This window comes from Abramis brama (genome assembly GCF_963993115.1).
Source record: "Abramis brama genome assembly, chromosome: 14".
NCBI classification, from domain to species: domain Eukaryota; kingdom Metazoa; phylum Chordata; class Actinopteri; order Cypriniformes; family Leuciscidae; genus Abramis; species Abramis brama.
The window spans coordinates 14,514,975-14,528,501 of NC_139976.1; the positions used below are offsets into that span (position 1 = coordinate 14,514,975).

A 13,527-nucleotide genomic window follows, 5' to 3' on the forward strand; every position below is an offset into this window, starting at 1 on the left:
CTCAAAGAATCCTGAAAATAAAAATAGAACTGTTCCACAATATTTGGCAGCATGACTGTTTTCAACATTGATAATAATAGGAAAAGCCTGGAGTAATGGAAAATTCAGTTTGCCATCACAGAAATAAATTCTATTTTAAAATATATTCAAATAGAAAAAAAAAAAAGTTATTTTAATTGTAACTGTTAAATTATTATTAAAATGAAATGCAGCCTTGGTGAGGATAAGATAATTATTTCAAAAACATTTTTAAAAAACTTATGAAGTATGTATTTTAATGCTCGTTGTTTATCTAAATTCACACCCTATGAAGAGTCTGGCAATATTCACCCAGTCAGTTTCTGCAACACCAATAGACCTGTAGATGGTACTTTAATTCAGAATGAATTCACTCTTACCTCCTCTGTGTACAAGTTCATACTTTTCTCTTACATTTATGAGTATATTTACTAATATAAAAAAGCGGACACCTATTTTATGTGTGTATTTCATTATTTATTACTTGTATTATTACCTCTTTATAAACTTAAAAGTGAATCTACTACTGTATTCTTCCTCGTGTTGACACCAGATGGCATCCGCGGCTCTCATTTTTGGGCGACCCCCTCCCATTCATCCATCCTCTCTCTCTCTGCAGCGCGTCTATCCAGCTTGTTTTTCACCGCGCGGGTCTGCGTGTGGAACGCTCGCGCTCACCCGCGCTGCTGTGATTGGAGGACTGAAGCAGCGCGCGGCTGTGATTGGAGAATTGAATCAGGGCTCATCTTGTTACGTGCACGAGTGGAATGTTCCCTCTACACAGAGGCACAACTACAGAGAAAAGAACGAAAGAAACCGGAGAAAAACGTCCACGAAACCAGGAGAAAATCTCACCACAGAAAGTGTCTATAATTCGCGTTTTGTAGTAGACCTTCGTCACGAGTCGTAAGTCCTAATTTGGATGGATTTTGAGTTGAATTAGCGGCTTCATCTTAAGGGTAAGTGGGAATTCCGGATATTTGCGTGATGATTTTCTTTCCGGTTGTGGAGGGGGAAAGTTTGTTTTCTCTTGTCATGGTTTCGTTTTGCAAAAAAGAAAAAGACGTTTTAAATGAGTTAGACAATTAATACAATAATTGACAACGGGTTTATTATCTACAGTGTTTGTAAATGCTTATTTTCTCTTTTATCTGCTATTTTCTCATTCCAGACCTTTAGTCATTTTATATATGCTTTTTCTACAACAGCCATGTTCTCATAAAGCAAATGTAAATTAAATAGCTAATTCCTGTCTACGTTGCTGCTCCATATTTTTATTGTATTTTTCTTTGGTTGCTTCGATAACATCTGTGTTTGGGTTTTGTTGTCAAGTCCCAACATGCATCGTGTAAAATCACGACTACCTGCTTTATTGTGTAGCTCGGATTGGCCGTTGTCAGTAGTTGAATTAAAACGAGTTTGTCCTTTATTAGTGAGGTATGTTGTCTTTGCATTAACGCTTGCCTACATAAAGATTATTATTATAATGTCAAAGTATCCAATAACCAATTTCCCCAGTACCATGGCTATATTTCTTCATACCACAAGCATAAATGACTACAACAATCAAAAACATTATATTTATTATGATTATTGCATTGACAACAATAATAATTACTATTGCTATTGTTATGTATGCAAACCTTTGTGATTTAAATTTCAAAACAAATATTTTGATCTTTGTTTTAGGCTCTACATTACTGTTTTTGTGTGCTGACATAAAATTATGCCATTTATCAATAGACCTGATATCATGTTGAATAAACATTGAATATTGGTCAAACCAATTATCAACAACCAATCATTATGTCTCATTTGTTGCACTTTTCCCTTAGTTGTTTTAAAGTAACAATTTTGTAAGACTTCTTGGAAAAATGTTTCCACAATTCAATCAACTTTCTCTGTCAAATTTTAACACCCTTAACTATGAGCTATTGGTCTATAGTATGGGATTTATGCCTCTCTTTTGCAAACTCTTTCAGGTTCTTCTGAGTTGTTTTAGAGGGAGGTTTAGAATAAAGTATAAATCTTTTTTTTGGTCCACAGCACCTAAAGAATGAACAGACCCGTGATTAGTCCCAGGGGTAATTAAACATGGAGACAGAGATAAATCTTGTATGAGGAGAGAGGCAGTTCTTTCCATATATCTTAATTTACCATGGTATTGCTCTTTCAGATTTGTGGAGGGAAAAAAGTGCAGAAAACTCCAGATGAAAAACAGAGAACCTTTAGAGAGGGCCTGTGCTTGCTCTTGGCTCTTCTGAGAAGCCCTCTCTTTTTTTAGTGGCAGTGTTCGGAAACACAAATAGACCCAATGCTTACAGTTTATTTTCCCTCTCTCTGTGTTGTCGTGAATACGAATAGTTGTTGAAGTAAACACAGGGCACTTTCTGCTACTTAATATCCTGAAAGTCTGATTGTGGAGATATTGATATGAGATAGCATGTTGGCAAGTGTGAATAATGTTAATGAAGGAAGGCACACTGTTTTCTAAATGGGGTCTCCTTTTGCCTGCATTGGGCTGTGGTGTGACAAAACAAAGTTATTTCAACTCTTTGTTGTCTGAATAAAGCTTTTTTTTTTTTTTTTTTTTGAGTTTAGCTTATGGTGTGAATCCTACTTTTGCATTTAGTTTAGTATAAATACAAACATGCCAGTAGATTACAAAACATGATGCAAATGGAAAGACATTTGATGCCAATGGTTTGTGAGAATGAACAGACATGAGACAAATCTGTCTGACACAGATGTGAATGTGAATTCCTGTTTCAAGGGCTGGGCTGACCTTATAAACATGCTTCAGGTCAAATAGTCCTATTTAAACAATCCACTGACTGGATAATCATACACATTAAATGTATGCAAGTACACAACAAATAAAGAGAGTTGTCTTATCTAACACCAACATTACAAAAAACAAACCAGTATTTTCCCTCTTGTTTACCCTAACATCCCAACATATTTTTACTTGGGAAGCGATACTGCAAAATATATTGAGACCGGGCATTATGTGCAAGATGTGGGCTCAAAAACAACGATGACCCCAGCAGCACCCCTCCCACTTCTTGCAGCAAAATGAAACCTTCAGCATTCATCTGAATTGCTCTTGCAGCCACAGGCCAGAAAAAGGCCTGTGCTCTGCTTGCAACTAAAATAGAAGGCCTGGAGTGGGAGGGGAAGAGAGAAACAAATCTAATTTTCTCCCTAAGAGCCGGGCTTTCTTTATTTATATATCGTTACGGCTGTATTTAAAGGAGAAATGGTGGCCCGCTTCCTCCATGCATGACTCGCTCTTTATTTTTCAGCCTGTGGGCCTTCGTCTGGCCATAGAAGAGCCTCTCCTTGGAAAGGGGGGAGGAGAGAGAAAGAGAAGAGGGAGGGAGAATGGAAAGGGGGGAAGAGAGAGAGTAAAAGAGTCAGGTTTCGGTCCCTGTGCGCTCTAAGCTGAATCAGACAAGAACGTTTCTTTAAGCAAAGCTGCTTTTAGTCGTACATGCTCTGATTTGCTTAAAGGGATCATTCACCCCACAAAAATGAAAATTCTGAAATCATTCACTCACCCTCAAGATTTCAGTCCATATATTTAAAGTCAAAGGGGTCCAAAACAACATTAACCCCCATTGATTTTTATTATATGAGCAAAACACAAACAAGCATTATTAAATTGGATCTTCCATATAGAAATAATGTCATACAGATTTTGAGTGTCGTTAGTGTAAAAAAAGATGACAGAATTATCAATTATACATTTTTGGATGAACTAATCCATTTAAGACTCAGTTATATGGAGTTGCATGCAGTCTATTCAGTTTTCGGTTGTGTAATTAACCTTGGCTATAATAAGACATGGTAGTGAAAAACCAGAGGAGTACTAGTTTCACGGCCTTGAATTGCAGAATGAAATTGAGTCTGGGGAGATTTTATCACTTTCTGCAGTAACAGTCAGCCTGTTTAGTTCCCTTTTTTAGTGCATGGAAAGGTGGAGCACACGTCCCCGCTTGGTGAATCTTTTCTCACTAAATGTTATCTTCAAATCTTAATGAATGCCAAATCTGCAAATGGCCTATATGCTGTTGGCAAGTGAAGAATGATTCTTTTGAGAAGCTTTGAGAAAGGACAGAAGTTGTTTCAGTTTGAAATAACACAAAGAAATATCTTGTTTACTACTTCGAAGCGAAGCACATCTTTCTTGCATGCAGGTTGAGTTTGTCATAAATACTATTTGGCGTATGACTTAAGAGAAACTGCACAGAAAACACTTGTATTTGGAAACTGCAACTAAATTGCACTTTAAGCCTTTTACAGCCTCATGTTGGGGTAGAGCTCTATGTAATACCTTTTTCCATGTCGCTCTCTTTATCTGTCTCTGTATAAAAAATACCATGTCTTTCAGGAGCGTTTTGTTGTGACCACACAGAACAATAGAGCAGAGTTGGTTGTGGTTAGCTGAGCGTGCAAAGTACTCACACGTCCATTATTTGCTGTGCCAAGACCTCAATGTTGAGATCTACCATTTACCAATCCGGTAGTGACTTATAACTAAAGCCTGCCACTATGATCCCAGGGCTCAACGCTAAGGATTTTTTCGACTGGCCCCCGCCACAAAAAAGTAATAAATAAATAAAATGAATTAAGCCTACTTATTGTTTTTGTTGTTTTTGACCCAATGTAACCTTAATAAATAAGGTTATAACACCAAAACTACTAGTCTAACTCGTATACATTTTAAATATTGTTAAAGACAAGTAAACAGTCAGTAATAAAATAATAACTAATAATCATATTATGAGCAATAGTATATATAAATACAATAGAACAAACAAACCAATTAAATAATGCTTTTCAGGTTTTTCAGGTAGGACCAGTTGTTTTGGATCCGAATGCACGGATCCAATATACTGATACACATTTTCTTTCTCGTATGTTTATGTTCACTTAAGCCATAACATACTGTGTTTACTCGGATACTTGCCAATATGGGCATTTTGATATCATTTTTTTGTCTATATGTCCTTTCAAGCGCAAGAAGATGTGAAAGAGAACTCAATTTAGTATAGGGCTGGAACTAACAAATTTTTTTTTTTTTGCCGATTAATCTATCTTTTTTTGGGGGGGGATTAATCAATAAGTCTAAACAATTTTTTAGGGTTAATCTATTGTTCATTTTCTAAATAGTTTATTAATACTTTGGTTAATTTACCAATAAATAATAACCTTTAGCCTAGTAATCTATGTATGAACTTTTACCTAATGATATCATTTATCACAAAAGATAAGGTGTATGCAGTGTAGGCCTAATTAGGAAAGCTTTTTACCGTGGCTGCGTTCACAGTCATTTTTTGGGATTTACAGCAGAAATTTGTGTGAATCCTGAAATTTTATGTTCATTCAGGAGATTAAAGGAATATGTTATATATATGAATAGACTTGAATATGTTCATTTGGCTGTATGATCAAACAGCTGCAGTCACAACCATATTCTACTAACCTAACATGGCGTTGCCCTTAAAACGGAGAAGTTTTACAACGATTGACAGCGCATTATTAAATAATTGAGTCCAATCGAGGTGTGAGTTCATCCATTAGATATGTTAAAAAACCAACAACAGCGTTAAATGCTTTGTAACCGGTTGCAGAGAGTACGTTTGAGCCGTGTCTCACAACCTCGCACCTACGGCAGAACGTAAAAGGCAGAATGCTGTATGAACCCATTATTCTAGTGCTGTTTAAAACTTCACTGCATTATTTGGATTTAATTTGAATAATTACAAAGTATTCCTTTTTTGAATACTGTTTTGATTGTTTGAGTATTGGATCTTTTCCCTCTGCTTTACATGGGTAGTTATATTTGACATTTTATTATGGAAAGAACTTCCCAAACCATGCCGTCTGCATTTTTGCAGCGCATTATGTCAGGTCTGAGATGTGTTTGGCATCTGCACAGAACCACACAACTATAAAGAGGGGCATTTCCAGAGTCTGACTCTCAGTCTGAACTTTGCATGTGCTCAGAGCACTGCTGAACCTGAACAAAACCCTCAATAAAAAAACATTCATTAGCACTGAGCCCTCCAGCAAGACACGTCCAGCCATCACAGTCAAAGAAAACAGGGTTTAATTTCTGCATACAGGTTAAATGCAAAGAACCCCAGGGTTTGGCAATAAGGATGCCCTTATGGCTAGGGGTCAATGTGAGAGAGATTGGAACAGTTAAGGATTCAGTACTAATGTTTTGAATATCACGTGTCAGTCTTGAAAGATAGAATGAGCTATACTGACTTTTATATGAATTTGTTTCATATATTAGGTATGGGCACGAGCACTGGTGTATTTGAACATGACTGTCACAATCGATCATGAAAACGATGATCGCCGTGACTTATCTTTTTCTGATTGGCATTTTAGGCGGTACCTGAGATCTGATTGTTTAGTGTTAGACAGCATGCCGTCCAGAACAGAGAACTAAAGTGAAACCATGACTTTGAAAGTATGAAGTGATGCCTTGAATCACTTTTGTAATAAAAATAGAGTAAAGTGCAAGATGTGCTGCAGCAATCTGCCATCTCAATAACTTTATAATGAGAACACTATTGTTATAGAATGTTGTAAATTCGTTGTGTTTAATTTAGTTGCACGTCGTGTTTCAGCGTTGTTGTTACAGGAAGAGCGCATGCAAAACGGGAGCTATACATTCAGAGAAGCACGCCAAGTTCACTTGCGCATTCGCGTCCTTTTGTGCAGATGTAAGTTGTAATATTACTTTTGTTTTACATCGCAGATTCAAGGAGATAAGGCTTGCTGAAGGTCTTATACAGCATCATGAGCTAAAGCCTACATATTGTGTTATCTGCTTAAGAGCCATAACCTAAATGAATGGAGAATGGCTGGTTGTAATTGAATGACTTCCTCCATAATAGGTCTCTGCTTTGTAGAGGAAATGAGTAAGAGTTCCTAAATGGTGAATATGAACAGATGTGTTACATGGTGGTCATCATCACTCAACTATTGTGAGCCCAGGGTTAATTATTGCCTTTCTTCTTTATACTTTGCCAGTCGAACATCTTAATGGACTGTTTTAGTGTTTCAGCACAAAAGGAAACATCCGGTGGTTGTTTGACTGATCACATAGTAGTTCGCATTAGTTCACATAGTTCGTATTTAGGCTTGGTATGACAATATTTTTTGGCTTTTTACTCATTGCTGGTTTTAAATTGTGCTTGAAGCCTGTGGCTTTGACAGTAAACAAGTTTGCTGTCATCTCACAAAACTAAAGGTCCTGACAGAAAAGCTTAGCTGTTGCCATCCCACAAAACTGAATCGTGACTGAATGCTCTTGTAAAAAACACAAACATTAAGGAATATCATAACCACAGTGCAAAAAGAATGAGTGGGTGCTTTGCAGGCACAGTTGAGTCCTCCCTCAAGGCATCTGTGTTCCCATCCACAGTGCCTCAGTGAACCACGCTAACCTTCTCATTTCATGGGCTTTAATTTCAATTAGCTATGGCTGATCGTTCGCTTTGATCGTATTAGTCTCCCCTCAGAGCCCCAATTGCTTTTTATACACCCTCGTGCTATCCTGTTGGTTTTACTAAACCCTCTGGAATTAACATCAGTGATGGAATCTTCATGTTTGATTTCCACTTCCTACAGCTGTCGCTCATCTTTCAACACTGCAACAAAACAGTGTCACAAATCAAGTCGCATGTTTCTGGTCAAGAGTGTGGAGATGTGCATGCGCAAGCCGCTCTGATTATAAACTGCACACTTCTTTCCTAATCTGAAGCTTGATTCTGTTGTTTTTGATGAGGCATATTTCAAAGATTATCCCTAATGCTTCAGATTTGGGAAGAAGTCAACATTCCAGGACTTGGGAAATAAGTTGTAATCCTCTTTCTCAGTGAGGGCAATGGGGTCAAATCCTCCTGGCACCTGTGTGGATATGAATGTCTCAGACTTGGTGACACTCTGTCTAAGAAGCATTTCTGCCCTGCGTTTGGCGCTAATCCACACGTCTTAGTTCAGTTTAATCCTGGGATCTCCTTTGTGACATTTTCAGTGTTATTTAGTGACTTGCCGTGTTGATTTTTGACATGAACTTTCTTGACATCAAACAATTCCCCCTCTCAGTTTCTCTCATTACCATTTAAGCTTCTATTTTTGGTACATGGTTCAAAGGTCATATGGTTAAGTTTAAAGGTCATATGGTTAAGCGCCCATATCATACCTTGTTATACTGTATCAAACCTCACTTGCATATGTACTTTAAGTTTTCAAACTTAAGTCTAAACATGTAAGTATAAATATGAAACTAATCTTAGGCTGCACAAGTGGTTTTAGTGAGCAGTGTGGCATTTTATTTTTATACTTCTTTTTAGTAGCAGTTTAAAAGTAATTTTCAACATTTAGGGGGCTTTCACACTGGGCATGCTTGCTGAAGTCCGAATCTAAGCGCGATAGTTCCCAGTTTCCCTCGAAGCGTTGGTCTGGTTTCACACTCAACTTGATTCTATTGAACCCAGGTGCATTATGTCACAAACGTGCACGGTGCATGATAGAAAATGGGACACGGGTCAATATATTTAGTTTTTTTTTATTAATTTGGTGCTATTATGTTCAGCAGAGTTTGCACTCGATTGCACTCACGCTCTTTTGCGCTCGTATCCAAGGTAAATCATCACTACTGTCATCCCTTACATGTGTTTTGTTGAACTAATGACATCATCATTGGCTAAAATGCATGCGCAGGTTGCTTTACTTTCTGAACAAGTGCGCACTGAACAAGTCCGACTTGCTTTCACATTCACGCAAATCGCACCACTGTTCGAGTGCAACCGAACTCAGACCACCTCCTACAGGTAGTCTTGGGTTTGGTGCCCCAGTGCGCTCTCAGGTCCACTTGACAGCTTTTAATTACCAATTTTTTTTTTTTTTACACACCAAAAAGTTACCAATGTATTTCTTTAACATGGTTAAATTTTATAATTGGAATAATATAATGAACACTTTATATGAGATCTTTTTGTTGTTGTTGTTGTTGCTAAATGTTACAAAATTGAATGAAGGTTAACCAGATTGGATTATTATTCATTTTGTGGAGACACAATTATTTGACCAAGTGTAAATGGAACCGTTTTAAGCTATCAGATCGCTATCAGATCAGTAAAAATGCATGAAGTGACCAGCTGTCAACAGGCCATTAGTTTTTCACCAGATTGCATAATCATCCTTTTTTTTTGCTCTCCATGTCTCTTTAGGTACTACAAAGGTTTTTAACGGGAGTTTGTGGCTTTACCTTGACATACAGCTCCAGACAGTAGCCTCTTAATACTGACACTCATGAGTACCCCGGATCATGATGTACTGCCACACTTGCTACCCTGTGAGGTAAGAACCTGCTGCTTTTTGTTGCAGACTAGTGTATGATGCTCTCCTTCAATTTGATTGAATTTATTCCTTTTTCCTTTGGTCTGTGTGTTTTTATACTTTTTCTCTTTTGTAAATGGTGGTCTGTCGTATATCACAGAAGCCTTTGTGAAATGAAACTGCCGGTAAATGGTTGGAGCGCTCGGCTCTGTTACCAGAGTGTCACCTCTTTTTCAAAGACTCACTCTAGAGCCAACTACATTAGTAAATGCTGCAGTTTTTCTTTACTTCCTCCAACTTTGGCTGTATTTTCGTAGGGAGACAAGGAGCGTACAACAACCTTGATTACCGAAGCCAAGAGATTAACCCTTAACCCTGTCCCTGAGACAGACCTACACAATCAGCGGGTTTCCTGTCTCATAATTATTGGCGCTTGATTGGTCTGTCAGAGACCAGATCCCCCTGCAGCCCACCTTCACCATTCCCCCCGCATTAATGACCCACAACATATGATAACCGTGTTTACATGCAGAACTCCATACCGCCACATCGACTGGATCACTGTTGGGATTTTCTCAGGTACTTATGGGGCTTTACTTTTGATTAGACTGTAGTGCGAGTTTAGATGTCGCTCTGAGGCATGGGTCAATCAGTCTGTGATGTAGTGAGCTGTATGGACCTGGGATGTTTACATGGGGCTGCTGGGATGGATGGCTGGAGGGAGGGGCTGTTCCACTCAATTGCAGCCACATGTTTGCAAAGGATGTGGAGCTGAACGAGGCCGTGTGATCTGCCAGACTTTAAACAGGGCCTTCGCCTGTGGGCAGCTCTAAAGTTTTCCAGCGCGTTTCTCCAGCCTCTTCGTTACTGTGGTTTCTGGGCAAACACGCTGCCCTGTTGCCGTACAATTTTGAATTCATAAACTGCACTCACATTGCCTGAGATTCCCATACAATTACTCAAACAAATCCGTTCTTGTACTGACTTACACTAATACACAGACCACACACATATAACTAAGTTACATTGAGATGGGGCATGGAATATTTCATATGCAGTTGAACATTTGCAGAAAGCAGAAGCAGGAAAACTTTCAAACATGCACATGAAGCATAATGGAAAGTGACACTGTCAACTAACTCTGGTTTTTGTTTGTAATACTTTTACCACCTGTTTTATGTGGTCTGTGTGTTTTGACCTGTTTATATATGTATCTGTAAAAAGAAATTGTGTTAAATTTACGGTAGAAAAAAAACTGCCAGCTGTGCTTGCCAGAAATTTACAGTGAAAAATATATACAGGATGCATGTATATTTTACAACTTATAACCATATATTTCATCAAGGGATATGATGTTAATATACCTACTTTAATTACCAAAATCTGCCTTTTTACCTTAAAATGTACAGATAACCACCATCATAATAATACATGTGGCACAATAGAAAGCCATATGATGAATCAGTTCATCGCTAGCAGCCTGTCCATAACACATGGTCAATATTCGTATATAGACGGTGAACAGGGTCATACATTACATGCAGTGCAACTTCACAAAAAATAAACAGACTGGCATGAATTCAGTTAGACTAAATGGTTTACATTTTAAAAAGACAAATTATTGTTTTATTCCGACTAAAATCGAACTTTTTAAAGCGGAATGTAAACAAACTGATTGTTGGATCTGGGATCAAAGTGTCCAGATGTCACTCTTTAACTGGAACAAAGGCTTTTACTGCTCTTCCTGCTGCTGTAATTAGGTAAACTCAATATGAAGTTGTAAAATGACAGACATTTAGTAGTTTAACAGATTGGCCTATTTATGTTGCAACATTTTGGAAAATATAGGAGAAGTTCATTGGATCAAAGGCTTAGTTAGTTTATCCAAAATGGAAATTCTGTCATCATTTACTCATCCTCATTTCGTTCCAAACCTTTATGACTTACTTTCCTCTGTGGACACAAAAGAATATCCTGAAGATTCTATACAATGAAAGTCAGTGGACCCCATTGACTTTCATTGTATGACCAAAAACTGCTGAAACTTCTTTTGTTATAGAATAAAGTAAGCCATACAGGTTTGAAATGACATGAGGTGAGTAAATGATAAGAGAAGTTTCATTTGTGGTTGGACTATCACTTTAAAAGCATGGAGTTTTCTTAAAAATGTGCTTGCTTTAATTCGGATACTCTGGACTTCTTGTGTACATGAACCATCCCAGAAGCCTCAAGCTGACGTTTTCCTCTTATACCAAACTCCCTCTATGGGGCAGGAAGATCTCAGACAGGAAGAAAGCTTGCCACAGATGATAAAACCTCTTTATCATCCCACGGCCATGACATTTGTGAGAAGGTAATGGAAAATACAGCACCTCTTTCCTTTCTGTGTCATGCCCCAATGCCTTTTGAGAAAAAACAACTCAAACCTTGGTGCTTGAAAACAACCATCACTACACAGCGATAAGAAAAAAAGATCTTCAGCAGTGCCATAGTATGTCTCTCCAATCTATGTGGATAAGAAAGAAAAAATAGCATCCTTTTAAACACCTTGTGGCAGACATCTTGATTTGTAAGCTCATGCAGGAACAGACATTCTGGCAGCACAAGCTCTGCAGAGTGTGAAAACGATCTGTTTGATACAGAGGAACCTCCTGCCGCAGCCATTAAGCGTCCTGCCTAGAGAATTGGAGACATCGGAGACCCCTGCATGAAGTGCACTTTTGTGCTTTGCTCATCAGGGCAACGTCCTTCAGCTCAAAACAATTTGCACTTAGTGTTTTTGGGGAAGGGGGCAATGTCACATTCAGTTGCCTGCTGGATGACATGTGTTTCTATACACAGTGGGACTAGCCACTTAGTAAAATGGATTTTGTTCTCCGTGTCCAAAAGGAATTGGCTTGCACAGGTCCACACTGTGGTCTGTGATCTGTCAGACAGGATTTCACACTCATAAGACGTGTAGATTAGGGAACTCAGGTGACCATCCTGAGGTAGAGAACACAACTTTCTGAATCAAAAATCGTCCTAAGTCCTAAGAGAAGTACACATGCTTGTGGCTCCTGCAGTTTCTTCTAGCCCCACAAGTCTTTTCAGTTTGGAAGTATTCAGTATTTTTACTTGTAAAAGCTTGGGTCAGTGAGATTTTTCTCCATTTCTTATCAATTTTGAAAAAAGTTCAACAATGATGCTGCTTTATTTTTATTTTTATTAATGGAAAGTTCAAAAGAACAGCATTTTATAGGATACATTTGATATATAATCTGTATCTAAATGTCTTTATTGTCACTTTTGAATAATTTAATGCATTCATTCATGCTAAATAAAAGTATTAATTCTCGTACAAAATCTTACTGACCCCATATTTTGTATGGGAGTGTAACAATGTAATGCATGACATTATTTTGTTCAATTCTGTCTAATTTCCAGCAGAGCTGATCTGTGATTGTTGAACTGAGCATGGGTGTTCGGGTGTGTTGTCCAGAACTGGACCACCCTACCATATGTCTCAGTGACGTGAAGCCCTCTGTGGAGAGCTAGGCTACATTGGTCGTGGAATGTGCTGGAGCGTGTGCATCTGCTTAAACAAAGCCTTATTTTCAGCTCAATGTTGTAATTACAGACTAGAATGAATCTAGCCGTCTTGTGAACCCACAGCAGCCTCTGCGCAAGTTTCCCAGGATCTGCCCAGGGCTTGTAAGTCCAAACAGAGAGTGTTTACAGCAGTAAATCTGAGCCACCATTAACACAACTTCTCTCAGACATGTTTACTTACTTTTAGAAAAGTGTGTCTTCCATGTGAGGAAATCTTATGTTTGTAAAATTACATTGTGTTGGAATGAAATGCTAGCATTAGCAGCATTCCCACTGGTGTTGAAGTGAGACTAGAGAAATGGGTCTCTCTGGAAGTGGTCGGTCAGTCTCAGCGCAGCTTGTAGTCTAGTACTCGTCTAGACATATGGATCGATGGGAGTTGGACTTACTCTCTTTTTCCTATGAAGAGGAAAAGTGGATTGTAATTTTGTTACATTTGTGTACTGAAAAAGAAAACCAAACCCATCAAATATTTTTTTTTCCTGTTTTAATAAGTTGTATCAGTGTTATTTGTGTATATTAAAACTAAGTTAAAGTATTTTTCTGTTAAAA

The 13,527-nt window shown here is 38.1% G+C and overlaps 1 protein-coding gene across 2 annotated transcripts in view; it reads left to right on the top strand.

Moving 5' to 3' along the window:
• Window positions 1-690: 690 nt before the first annotated feature.
• Window positions 691-13,527, top strand: part of bmpr1ab (bone morphogenetic protein receptor, type IAb) — a 34,280-nt gene continuing 21,443 nt past the window's right edge. The window contains exons 1-2 of one of the 2 annotated variants that reach the window (XM_084134814.1): window positions 691-977; window positions 9,276-9,405. The gene's annotated coding sequence lies outside the window, so the exon portion shown is untranslated. The remainder of the gene's footprint in view (window positions 978-9,275; window positions 9,406-13,527) is intronic. The other variant, XM_084134815.1, reaches the window with a different exon arrangement.